This window comes from Eurytemora carolleeae, unplaced genomic scaffold, assembly GCF_000591075.1.
Source record: "Eurytemora carolleeae unplaced genomic scaffold, Eaff_2.0 scaffold1482, whole genome shotgun sequence".
NCBI lineage: Eukaryota > Metazoa > Arthropoda > Copepoda > Calanoida > Temoridae > Eurytemora > Eurytemora carolleeae.
This window is the reverse complement of record NW_019397392.1, coordinates 54,878-69,083: the sequence shown is the minus strand read 5'-3', so window position 1 is coordinate 69,083 and position 14,206 is coordinate 54,878. Positions and strand designations below refer to the sequence as shown.

The 14,206-nt window shown below is 31.9% G+C and overlaps 1 long non-coding RNA gene across 1 annotated transcript; it reads right to left on the bottom strand.

The window, feature by feature from the left end:
- Positions 1–11,043: 11,043 nt before the first annotated feature.
- On the bottom strand, positions 11,044–11,412 carry LOC111714053 (uncharacterized). Its single transcript, XR_002767873.1, has 2 exons — positions 11,276–11,412; positions 11,044–11,205 (listed from the first exon to the last, which is right to left on the bottom strand). It is a non-coding gene; the product is annotated as an uncharacterized LOC111714053 (long non-coding RNA).
- Positions 11,413–14,206: the final 2,794 nt, after the last annotated feature.

Here is a 14,206-nt window from a genome sequence, read left to right as displayed (position 1 = left end):
TTAAACATGAACCTTGCCAACTGAAGTTATGATTTTAAATAGTCAAATAAACATGAAACACAGCAATTGTCTTGTGTTTACAGACCAGTTACACATACAGTTGATTTTTTTGCTATTAGTAAATCATTTACAATGTATATGTAAAATTTCTTAAATGTCGTCTTCCTTTTCCAGCGTTTTAATGGGTTTCATTCAGGGAGTAAGGATAGAAGGGAGATATAACTTTCGCGGTTCGCCCTACCATATGATTATACACATGGATATATTATACATGCTTTGCAGACGGTACTTCATTTGAATAAAAATTTTTGTCTGATGTACAATTACCTTTTCTGAATATTTCATATACAAATGGAGTACCCGTCTGCGAAGCATGTATAATCATGTGGTAGGGCGAACCGCGTCAGTTATATCTCCCTTCTATTCCTTACTCCCTGGTTTCATTAAACAATGCAAAAATCAAAATTAAGACCAAGAAACATTTAGAAGATTTGAATTTTTTGACATATAAAGATATAAAAATGGATAGATTAGAGACGTTTTAAAATGTTTTGATTGGCAGAATTATTGATACACTTTTGAAATTAAAACTCAGCCCTCATAACCTTACGTTCTATGAACAATATTTTGATCAGACCTGACATTGTCTTGAAAACGGCCAAGGGGTTTCATATAAAAAGAACTCCTTTTGTAATTTTGATTACAGAAAATAGTTGAAGGAGGTTGAATCTGCTAATAAACAAACTGGAAGTACAATAACTTAGAAAACCTGTTATAAATATCTTTGTAAATTATCATTCATGTACAGTGGTAGACGATTATATCAATACAATGAAGACAACTTTTATTTCTATTTGATTTATATCAAGCTGTTAAACAGCATGGATACATATAAACATAGAAATCAAGAGAAGCTGTCAATAAAAAAAAGCTTCACTTTGATTACTTGTAAACTGTTAATTTAAAAAAAGCTTGTTAACTATAAAAACTTAAATAAAACAGTCGTCTTCTTTTTATTAATATAATGCCTAGCGCCTACCACGTTATTTATAAAACTATCGAAATCACAGTTTTAAAAACAATCTGTCATTTGCTGTATTTTTGTGTCATTAAAATAGTTGAAATATCGCTATAATTTAAAAGAATACTTTGTTCTTACAAAGTTGTTACAATATTTGTTGGTAAAAAATGTAAATGTCTAAGACTACAACAAAAGTAAAGTTAGTTAGTACGTTAGTGGGGTAAATACAACGGTAAATCAAAGTAAAGTTAGTTAGTACGTTAGTGGGGTAAATACAACGGTAAATCAAAGTAAAGTTAGTTAGTACGTTAGTGGGGTAAATCCAACGGTAAATAAAAGGCCAATGTGTGTCGAAAAAAGACAATATCTTTCACATGATTGATTAGTTTTCAAGAGTACCGTTGTGAATCGGACATTGCCATCTTTGCCTAGAGGGTCACTTGAAATTACGCTCACATTCCCTTTAATGCTTAACTGATGAATTTCGACCTAATTGACAGAAATAAAGTTGAAAAAGTTCATTTAAACTTTGAAAAGGAAAATTGGCACAACATCCATTCTTCTTTCATCAATGTATAATTGTATTTTTGACAAACTCTAACATCTTATACTGTGAACTAAAATTAACAAATTCTAACCCAAACATCATTCAGTATTTGGCTATCCTATCCACTTGGGGGAATGACTTCTGTTGGCTATATACTTTTAGTGACAGTATTCATTCAAATAGTTTTTTAGAGCTAAAACCTTAAAAATAAAATGTACGGTATGCTATGTTAAAAGGTCTGGCGACACTTCAAAGTTATCCAGATCCCAGTAATTTAGTTAACATTTTCATATTTGTAAAAAGAACTCTCCCAAAGTAGTATGTAATGTATTCATAATTATCAACTGACCATATTTTAATCGATGTTTGTTTAATACAAAAAAAAAGATAAAATGTAAGGAGAGACAATTCTCTTGGCTTTTGTTTTCTTGATGGCAAGGAAGACCAGAATTGGTTTAGTGTTTACTGGATAGTGATATAAAATATTTGATATTTATGCATCTCAATATTCATAGGAATATATATTTATATATTACATATCATAAATAAACATTTATTCAGGAGTACGTCCAGGATTTGGAAGTTAAGGACTAGAAATCAGGGGGCGGAAACGTCATGTATGTGTGTCTGTACCAAAAGAATGTGTGTAAAGTTTACCGTACCGAAGGCGTGTACTGCATAGGTATATACAATACATACAAATCTTGGTATTTGTACATTCTAGTAAAGTACATTTGTTTATTGTTAATTGTTTACTTAAAAATAAGTTTAATATACATGTAGTATATTATTTATATATTTATGTCAACACTATAAGCCAAATTTTCTTGCAAAGAATATAATTTGAATAAAGTTTACAATAAACTAGTCGTTATTTAAGCTTAATTATAATTGACAACATTGTTCTGCAATTTCCTTGACTGTAGTCATGGTGTGGGTCTGTACCAAAAGAGTGTGTGTAAGGTTTACCGAACTTGTCTGCAAAGCAGTGAGACTGGCTTTCTCATGCCAGACCAGCGCCATTTCCTTTTCCTTTATTCCTATTCCCTGCTAGAAATATACAAGTATCGTAATATAACCGAATCTTCATGTTATACTTTGCTTGTCTGTTGAGTTTTTTTTTTTGTGTTTATCCCTTATGCGTCAATACCAAACCGGTTTAATTTTTTATGAGACCTCCATATGACCCTATGTCGTATAGACCAGATTTTGTTTTGAGAGGATTAAGGGTCATTTCTTTATCAAGTCAGTCACCCCATGGAAGTCATTGTCATGGATTTTCTTTAAATTTTGCACACAGCTAGCATATTATGAGAAAACGTCAAATTCAAAATTTCAGGCTCCTAAAGTTCCGGTCTCGAGGCAATTTTCGGCCTGACTTCGTATGCTTTAATTGGTTTTAACTTTTCTGTTAAATAAGATATCAAGCTAATTTTAACGCTATTTTTTATTTACTGCTTCCATACTCCGGGCTCCCAGGAGTCAGGACGCAGAGAAAAGAAGTATTAAGTGGGGTGGGGAGGGGGAGAGAGGAACACCTACTTTACCTCTACCAGTGATTCTGAATATAAAACAAATATCAGTTAATTTGTTAAAATAAAGAATAATATTAATGACAATCATCGGCCTGTGCTTTCTATTAAACCCTGAAACTAGAGAAAATATCAAGAATAGAAATGTAAATCTTGTAATCAGTAAATTGTATTCCTGAATATTAATTCGGATTATAACCAGGCCCGTAGCTATGAATTTACAGAGGGGGGAGGGGACACAAAAGTAATAAATAACAAAGATGATATTTAAGGGGCGTGCCGCAGGTGAACATTTTTTTGACCTGAAAATCTTAAAAAGGGTCAAAATTAATGAATGAAGAATAAAAAACTAGATTATTAACTTATCATACATTATAGTTTATTAAGATAGATATTTTGCCTGTTTTCTTTCCCGTAGGAGCTATTGAGAAGCTATTAGCATGAAAACAAAAAGAAACTGGTGGTATTTTTTAATATGTAAAGATTTATGTTAACTTTAAATAAATGTACTTCTAAAAATAGCCAATACTTAGTTTTTATAAAGGGAAAGTAAAGATCAAGAAAAGCTCAAACATAAAAATCTTCAGTTTTCTCGAAACTAAAATTAAAAAAAACTCCCCTGCAATCTTGAAGATGCGTACAAATAGAGATTGGCTTGGCAATAGCCAGATTCGTTTTCAGAAACTTTTATTTTTTTAGACTTTTAAAATGTTTAACAACAATATGAGAAGGTTCTAACATTTTAAAACTATCTATAGAAGTTTGCTTTTATCAAACATGCAAAGTTACTCTAGAAGAATTATAAGGCAAAAACGATCGTTCTAAGTCTGGCTCAAAGCATACTGCAGTACAGTGTACAGTGTATACTGTATACAGTACATTATTTAAGTTTGTAAAATCGGGTTTCTGTATTTTCATCCTTCTCCCGGATCCTACTAGTAATACAGCAAAGTGGCCGAAATAGAGAGAATACATATGGTTCAAGTTCTTTCCAATGAATTGTACAGCTTGTACAACTTTATTTCTTTAACTTGATTATTATATTTATTGAGTCCATATGTCGAGAAGATTGGAAAACTATTGCTAATTTACAAGTAATATTTATATTTGATAACGTTTTTTTCAAAAAACCTCCTCCAAGGGGTTCGGAGACTCTCCACGGGGTTCGGAGACCATTCCACAGGGTTCGGAGATTTTCAGCGGGGTTCATGGCTTCTTGGCCTTCCCTCCCTAGTACAACACCCAAGGGATGGCCAAAATTTAAAATCTCAAAAAAATGTTGAAAAATATGTTTGATTATAAGAAGAAAAAATGCCACAGAGAAACAGTTAAAGGCAGTGTATAAATACGAAGTTCTGTCAATGTTCGTAATCTTACCTTTATCAATATCTCAAAATGAAGAACGCATTTTTTAATTGATAAAATATTTTAGCATTTTAATAAGCATCTATATTTCTAGATTTTTTAACCTAAAACATGAACCTTACCAACTGAAGTTATGATTTCAAATAGTCAAATAAACTTGAGAGTTTTTTAGAGTTTTAGGGGGGTCCATTGAACAAAAACCTTTAATATCCCATAAAACATTTTTAAGATTTGAATTTTCGCATGTCACAAAAAAACTCTTTTTTTAAATTTTCACTATAAAACAGGCGGACGTTTATAATCTGTATAAACCTGCTTATATTTAAAAAGTCAGTATCAGGCTTTTCTAGTTTATACACTTTAGAACGGAACTGAGTTGTTGTTACATATTCTAATCCTTATATCTTTCCAACCTAATGGTTTAATATCAAAGGTCTACGACATCGGGTTGCAAAGATGAATTGATTGTGGCATAAACTCACTTCCTTTAAACTTGAAATGAAAAACCATTAGTCTTAGCTGTCTCATTCATCAGTAATCTCTTACATTAATAGATGAGAGATGTTTTAAACCGTTTTGATTGGCAGAATTATTGTTACACTTTTAAAATTAAAACTCAGCCCTTACAACAACATACATATATCATTTATCAAACGTTAAGCTAATCAATTTAGTATTCAGAGAAAAGTCATGAAACGTTTTGATTTACAGAATTACATCTTTTTGAATGTTTTACGATACACTATTGAAATTTATAATCTCTATAAAAAACTTTCGTTTCCTAACTATATATTTGATTAATAAACCATTTCTAAAACGTTTAAATTTTCATTATAATATTAGGAAAAACGTTTTCATAAACAGAAATGCATTTTTTAGTTCTACAACGTTGCACTTTTTAAAACTTGAACTTTGAATAGAAATCCTTTCGTAACGATGTGCAATCGAATCACAATTGATTTTTTAAACTTTAGACTTTGAAGCTCCCCATTGAAACAAAACGTTTCTTTACGTCATGGGCAAAAACGTTGGAAGTATAAGAAAAATAACGTTACGTTACCTTATAGCACTACTAACGTTTGGTGTATGTTCCTCTTACGTTAATATTTAACCTTAACTTTAGAACTTTAGGTATAAGCACAAATAACGTTAACGTTGGACGTTCACCTTATATAGAACATATTCAAACGTTTCCAATAACTGTAACGTAACGTACAAAAACGTACATTTTATGTTGTGATACATTATCGTTGACAACTCTAATACGTACAAGAAGTATAAAAAGAAAGCGAATTAAAAACCTAACTCCGGAATGTGGAATGTATGTCCTCTTTGAACCCTGCACAGTGCGCGCGCATATATGATTCACGCGCATATTTAACATGAAGAAATGATTATTCATTCCCTTGCTAAAGACGTGTCAGAAGGTTGCGCACATTTAAAAAAAATGTCTGACAAACATCACTTCCATGTTTATATTGATTTTTTATATTCTTGAAAAAAATTCTCGGATATTAAAATTTTCAGATTGATGAAAAGAAAGTTTTATATCATGGCGCTGCAGCTTGAACAGTACGGATCTGCTGACTTAGCTCCTTTTAGTGATTATTACATCTTGCTTTGATAAATTGTATTCATTTTAAAAATCAATTATGAAAAGGAAAACGACATTATTTCCACTGTTTTCTGGTTACCCCTGTTCAGGCCTTTTATCGTACATTATGTCTGAAAAAATTATGTACCTTCCTTTTTAATTGAACAGGAAAATTAAGTTCAATAGTAAAGTTATTCCTGTTGAAAGAGTTAAAAGCTTTTTTTCTTTCCATTTTAAAAACTGAGAAAGATTTTATCTTAGGAATATTATAATTAAAATTATTCAAAACGTTGGTAATCCAAGATATCTGGTTGTTTTCATGAAATGTCCGTAAAGTACATTCACTTAGATCTAGGTTTCTCTGAAAAGTTGCATCAGTTTTCAAGACTGGGTCGACTTTTAAGTGTCGCAACGCCTTGGCCTGTTATTCTACCTCACTAGCTCACTTACTCTATTTTTGTAGACCTAGACATTTAGATTTTAGAACTGTTAAGAACATGTTTTAAAGTTTTTTAGAAGTGATTGGAAAATTTTGATTAATTTTTTGCGTTAGAGCTTGCAACATTCATGGATCACTGTGCAGTGTGCATTCATTATAGTCTCAAAGCTCTTATAAACCAATTTTTAAAAATTTTATTTTAAACATATTTTAAAGCAATTTCTATGGGTAGGGTATAGATATTAATCAAAAGAATGAAAAAATCTCCATCAACAATCCTTGCACCTATTTGAATATTAATATACCAAGGCGCCAGATTTAGCCCTGGCGCCACCCCCACACTGGTCCTGGCGCCAGAGAGGCGGGAGTTAGTGCCAGGCCATGTATTCTCTACTGCCTTGATCAAAGCCTGTATACAAACCCTAGTCCTTAGCCATTTAATCAATAGAACTATTAAAATATCTGATATATTTTACAATTATAAAGTTACAACTAAAAGACATTTCATATAATGAAGTTCCCAATTGTTCACTAAAAATAAATGCAAACACCATTGAATCACTTTTTGTGAAATAACAAAATTCAATTAGAATTGGAAGGACATAAATAAATTTTTTAGCTTTGGAATGGAATTTGTTTTGTTCATGTTTAAGTCTCAAGTCTTTTAAAGAGTAAATTTATTAAATTGATGAAGTTGAACATTTCGAGAAAAAAAACATTTTTATGCACCTTGGAACATTTTTAAAAATTAATATTACGTTAAAAACTTGTTTTCACGACTGGCGCTGAATTTTCGATCATTTCTGGAAAATATGAGGATGTCGTCTTCGTTATCAGAAATCCTCAACATTTTAGGAATGAATGTATTTAAAAATAACACTCGGATCATATAAACAAAATATTTTGAAATATTAAGATTAACGTTATACGAATGCATCGAATAAAATTCTTCATTAATTTACTGGTTGTAATATCTGAATTATTAGTTTTAAATTTAATTGCAACTTTAATGCAATTAAATGGACGCTATTTAATTGCATATATGGACGCTATTATATGGACGCTATACGCTCTAGGGTGAAAGACGTTTTTAACCAATTTCTTCTCATGATTTTTAACCATCTTAACACGCTGCAGTGCAGATTTTAAAATTGGTTGTTATGATATCTCTAGACATGGATGTATCTACTGCAAAAGGTTTCATTCGAGTGACACGACTTTTAACCTGACGGTCTCAATGGAACAGTGTGCAACAGATTATAGAAGTAAAATTAGAGCGATCAATATCGAATTCAACTCTATATAAGCCTTTAAAACCTTCCATTTTTAGTGTCAATTTCCCGCATATATATTAATAATATTCCCATAAATTTTACCTGTGGCCGAATTTAAAGAATTTGAGCGGCGGTTTAAATTTAAGCCGCGGCTTAAATATGGTTGGTTCCACTTAAAATTGTATCAAATGTTTCAAGATTTAAGCCGGCGCTTAATTTAAACCGGGTTTTGGCGGATTTAAACCGCGGCTCAAATTCTTTAAATTCCAACTCTGGAATCTATCCCTTTTACGTCTTTTACAAAATCTAAATCCCTTATTGAGGCCGGGCTACCCTTTAATCAACGATAAATTTCCATTACCGGGCGGGGTAAAAACGTTAATTTCCAAAACTACAAATTTCTTAAATTTATATGGTTTAAATTGCATTAAAAATCATTTTTGTATATGAATTACGAAGTTTTTCAGTGTTAACTTTTATACTTATTCCTCTGTTTAAATGGTCTGTAACCCTAATTGCACGTAAAATGGAAATGCCTGATTCACAACGGTACCCATTATATACCTTTGTATACTCAAGTATGAATTATATATCAATGTTATCAATTTAAAAAAAAACTAATTATATTCAATTGTGGTTTCTCTACAAAAGTTACTGCAGGGACCATATAGGAATTATCACAACTAAACATGTTAAACCTAAAAAACGACAATATCTTCTTTAATATTGATCAGATAAACGTTTCAAAGATATTGTCTTAATCGGGTATTGTTATCTTAGCAAAGAGGGTCACTCGAAATTTCGCTTACAGTCCCTTTAAGTTTACAAGGTTTAGGTAGAGACGGAGCCAAGAGTGCTAGATATTCCTTGTTCCTGATCAATGCATTACTTGCAAAACTCATTCATGAATCCTGGTGGCCCTCGCGGTTTCAACAGTCCGAGAAAATATTTATCCTTGGATTCAACAGTCGGAGAAAATATTGGTATTTGGATTCAACAGTTTGAAAAAAAACATTGATGTTTGGATTCAACGGTCTGAGAAAATTTTGGTATGGAAAGGATATTGAAAGGATAAGTAAATGATAAGGAATAGATAAGGATAGAAAAAGGAACGGAAAAAGAAAGGACAAGGAAAATGTGCGTTTTTGGTTTTAACAGTCTGAGAAAATATTGATCCTTGGTTCTAACAGTCGAGAAAATATTGATCCCTGGATTCAACAGTCTAAGAAAATATTGGTCCTTGGTTTCAACAGTCTGAGAAAACATAGATCCCTGGATTCAACAGTCTAAGAAAATATTGGTCCTTGGTTTCAACAGTCAGAGAAAACATAGATCCCTGGATTCAACAGTCTAAGATAATATTGATATGGAAAAGATATGGAAAAGATAAGGAACGGATAAGGAAAAAATAAGGCAAGAAAAATGTTCATTCTTGGTTCCAACAGTCTGAGAAAAAATTGGTCCTTGGGTTCAACAGTCTGAGAAAATATTGATCCTTGGTTCGAACAGTCTGAGAAAATATTGATCCTTGGATTCAACAGTCTGATGAAATTTTGGTCCTTGGATTCAACCGTTTGAGAAAATATTAATACTTGGTTCCAACAGTCTGAGAAAATAGTGATCCTTGGTTTCAACAGTCTGAGAAAAAAATTGGTCTTTGCCTTCACCAATCTGAGAAAATGTTTGAGAAAAAATTGGAACTTGGTTTTAACAGTTTGAGAAAATATTTTCCTTGTTTCCAACAGTCTGAGAAAATATTGGTCCTTGTCTTCAACAGTTTGAGAAAATATTGGCCCTTTCCTTCGCCAATCTTAAAAATGTTTGAGAAATATTGCAACTTAGTTTCAACAGTTTGAAAATATTTTCCTTGGTTCCAACAGTCTGAAAAAATATTAGTCGTTGCCTTTAACAGTGTGAGAAAATATTTCTTTGACAAAATATGATTATTAAATCATTCAACCCCGATTAATCTACTTTGGCTGGACACAGAAGTGTGTACACATTGTATTGCAACGTACGGGGTTACCCATAAAGGACGAGACTTCAGAGACCTTTGTAAAGAATATATTTAGGTTTTTATCTCACATTCATGGTTCTCTGCAGTAGTAAACTTGTTTCTTTCTTTGGCAAACTATTCAAAATATGATAAAATAGCTACTAATAATACTAATAATGCCAAAACCTGAATCAAACGTCCTTGTTTTTAAAGGGTTTAATGTCGTCATCAACGTTTCATCTTGTAAGGGTAACCCGTTTTTTACACAATTGTTAAGATTGTAAAAAAAAAGTTTTCTTGGGCAAGAGAGGAAGGTCTAGCTTGTGGAATCTCTGTTTACTACGGTAGGATCTATAATATTGTGGAATTGGAAGACGACATGTAGACTCAAATTATGATTTATAATATTCATATTAACATGAAAGACAGCAATTGTTCAGTGTAAACAGGTCCATTATACGTAATCCGTTTATTTTCAAGCTACTGATCAACATTTTTTGCATTATAACAATAACTTAAATAGTAATACACATGAGATTGCTTCAATGTCGTCTTCCTATCAACAGGTCTATGGGTCCCAAATTGTAAATGTTGTTTATGTACAATAAAACAAGTTTCCAGCAATCCTAATTCTTCTCACCCTTCTCACTATAAGTTCAGTCCGACAAATTTGGCTGCATTTAACGCGCTGGGCCGATCAACCCAAGGAACAACTAGACAGGAAGCAGGGTTGACGGGTCTGCGTCTGACAAGCCGGTACGCGTTGTTTGAAAGTGCTCATAAAAGGGACTTATATAAGGTTTGTAAGATATCCATATTTTAACTTTAAAAGTAAAAGGGGGCTGGCAAAAATGGCCAGAATTCAACCACTTTACAAGCTAGCAAAACGACGATATCTTCAAGATTATAGATCAGACAAAGGTTTAAAGAGTACAGTTGTGAGTCGGGCACACCCCTCTTTAAATGAAGGGTAAATAAAATTTATTACGTCAATCGCAATTCAAGTTTTTGAATTTTGAAACAATATGTTATCATATATAGTTTTTGTCCAAAAATAGTTTTTTTGTGCTCCAAATTAAGAATTCTATATTTCTATTCATACGCATGATAAAAATTGAACATCCACTATGCCTCTGTTTATGTGATAACTTTATAAATTACAGGGCAAAAGCAGTAACTATTTTCCATGTTATTCTTTCTTTTTATTTTAAAAAGCTTATTTGATGACTACAAGGAGAGTACTAGTGCACAGTGAAATAAAATGGTAAACAAATATCTGTATATAATATCTTTATTCTATACATTATCCAACTAGCAAGAAGCAAATTTTGAAACTATTTTACATTCTCTAAAACAAAATATGCGTTGGTTGGTCTAGCTTTCTTCTGTAAAAAATATGTCCACAAATTACACAAGCGGGGGAGGAACAGTCTAGCTCTGTTGCAGAAATGTTAATTTTTAAAAACTTTAGAATTTTAAATTATTTAAGATAGAATAAAAATTTTACCTTGGTTTAAGCTTTTATGTGTTGGAAAAGTCTTGTTGTGCCCGTAGGATAATTTTCCAAGTTTACTGATGATCGTATAACTTCTCAATTTACAGTTTGAACCAGCAATTGTTTCATCCTATGGTATAGAAAAATTGTCTACTGTTTACATAGAGTAATATTACTCTATGACTGTTTACATACCCCGGAACTGTGTACACTGGATATATACAGATGCCGCAACTGGCCGCAACCCGTATCATTCCTATGTACTGTAAGTTACTACATGATCTATACCTACAGGGCTCACAGGGCAGAGATAAGAGAGTTACAGAGATCGATTATCAGATAAAATACGCAATATTTTCCATGGCATGTTCTATTGTGTACAAGTACTGTACATGACCAATCAGCAAACATCCGTATTCAGGGATATTTAAGGATCCTTTGGATACGAAACACAAAATCTTCAAAAAATACTGAATTCATAAATGTTATGTTTCATCTTTAAAATTGGAGTATTTCTTTAAAAGTTGTAAAATTTAATGGGTATTACATGCAACAAGTGGCCGTGAGATGGCACTCTAAAAACCTATCGTAAAAACGTAGCCTGTCGTGACGGGTCAACTTAGGCAGTCAGTTTAGTCTGTGCTACAGGGTGTCCCACGAAACATGAGAGTTGGTAAATAGTTTAGAATGTCTTCTTCCATTATTTGTTAACTTGTTTAATACCAAAGACATTAATTAATAGAAATATATTATTGGAGTCATATTATAGTAAAATTAATTTCAAAGTAAAATATACTTGAGCAAAAGATTTTTTAAACGAAATAAGATGCAAACAGCCTTTAATATTTAATACAGTATGGAAGACGACATTCAAAATATTTACCAACTGTCATGTTTCGTGGGACACCTGATCTATGTCCTTAGCTGTTCCACAACTGTGCGTAAAATAAAAACTAAAGAAGCCACGAGTTCACAAAGTCCCAGTAATGTCGCATTAATTTCACCTTTTGGCTATTTTGCGCGCAGTGTTGTATGATATTTTGCCAAGCTGTGGCACACACCCTGATCCTACCACTCCACATTCCACATTCTTACAGAACAATTACCACAACAAGGGGGTGGTGTGGGGGGGGGAGGGAGAGCATTTTACTTGAAAGGAAGGGGGGGGTATGCGAGCAGCTTGAAAAGGGTAGGGTTAAGAAGGCTCGAGGCTGGAAATCCTGCAAAAGTTATGTATGTTTATAAAAAATAGGCATCTTTACATTTCGTGCTGATTTTTGACAACCTTTATGTTCAATAATTTCATTTACTCATTTAATCTATTTTGTTGTTTTTCAAATGAGTAGAAATGTGAAAAGCTTATAGTTCAGAAAAAATTATTTATTTTCAAACTATATTTTATGGAGAAATTGTGAGGAGAGAAATCAAATGACAAATTTCAACCAAGCGTAAAACCAAAGTTTATAGTATTATAAAAATTAAAAGTTACATTTTCATACAGTGAAACCCTTAATAACGAATACGTCGAAAGAATTCATCAAATGTCGTATTCTTCACTTTCTGATAATGGAATATTGCAGATATTAAGTTTTTTTATTAAACGATTATATGGAACTCTTTAAAACTGTTCTCGCATATTCATGGCTATTTATTTATTTTCGCAAACACTGAAATTTGCGTAATATAGTATAAAACTCATTGAAAAATTGTCAAGACGACATTTGATAAATGCTTCCGATGTATTCGTTATTAAGGGTTTCACTGTATCTCATCTCGTCAAATGATATCTTTAGCAGAAAATTCAGGCTAAAATAGAAGAATATTTTGTAAAGGAAATTGAAGTAAAATAAAGAAAGTGAAAAGGCGTAAAGTAAAAAAAAGAACGCGGAAAGTAAGAAAAGCATGAAACAAAATTGGAAAAAAGAAGAAAGGAAAGTAAAATAAAAGAATATGAAAAAAATTGCTGTTTCATGTTCATTGGAATAATTTAAATAAAAAATTGTGGAAAACAGCCGTATTTCTATTCCACAGTTTTATATATCCCACTATAAGATAAAACAAGAAAAAGGATGTGTGAAGAATGTGGGAAAAATGATGAAAGGAAAATTAGAGGATAGGGATGGAAAGGAAAAGATAAAGAAAGGATATGGAAATTAAAAGCAAAGATGTAGAAAGGATAAGGGAAGGATATGGAAAGGATAAAAAAAGATAAGGCAAGGATAAAGAAAGGCTTTAAGGAAAGGAAAAGATAAGAAAAGATTAAGCATGGAAAATGGAAAGGATAAATAAAGAATAATGAAAAGATAAGGAAAGGATAAGGAAAGGATAAGGAAAGTGTAAGGAAAGGATAAAGAAAGGATAAGTAAAAGATAAGTAAAGGTTAAGGATATGGAAAGAAAGTCGAAAGGATAAGTAGAGGATAAGGAAATGATAAGCAAATAAAAAGCAAAGGATATGGAAAAGATGGAGAAAGAATAGGATAGAAAGGAATGTCGTAATTTAAAAATGTTAAAACTCTTTTATTGGCTTGGATTATTTTACTCCATATCGCGGGTGAAGGAAAGGATAATGGAAAGAATAAAGAAAGAGCTATGGAAAGGATATAGTAAGTAAGTAAGTAAGTAAGTAAGATTTATTAGAGATAATTCAAGATCATAATACATATTATAATATGATTAACATTCTCATAAGAATATAATTGAATATATCATGGAAAGGATATGGAAAGGATATGGAAAGGATATAGAAAGGATATGGAATGGATATAGAAAGGATAATGGAAAGGATATGGAAAGGATATGGAAAGGATATGGAAAGGATATAGAAAGGATATGGAAAGTATATAGAAAGGATAATGGAAAGGATATGGAAAGGATATGGAAAGGATATGGAAAGGATATAGAAAGGATATAGAAAGGATATAGAAAGGATATGGAAAGGATA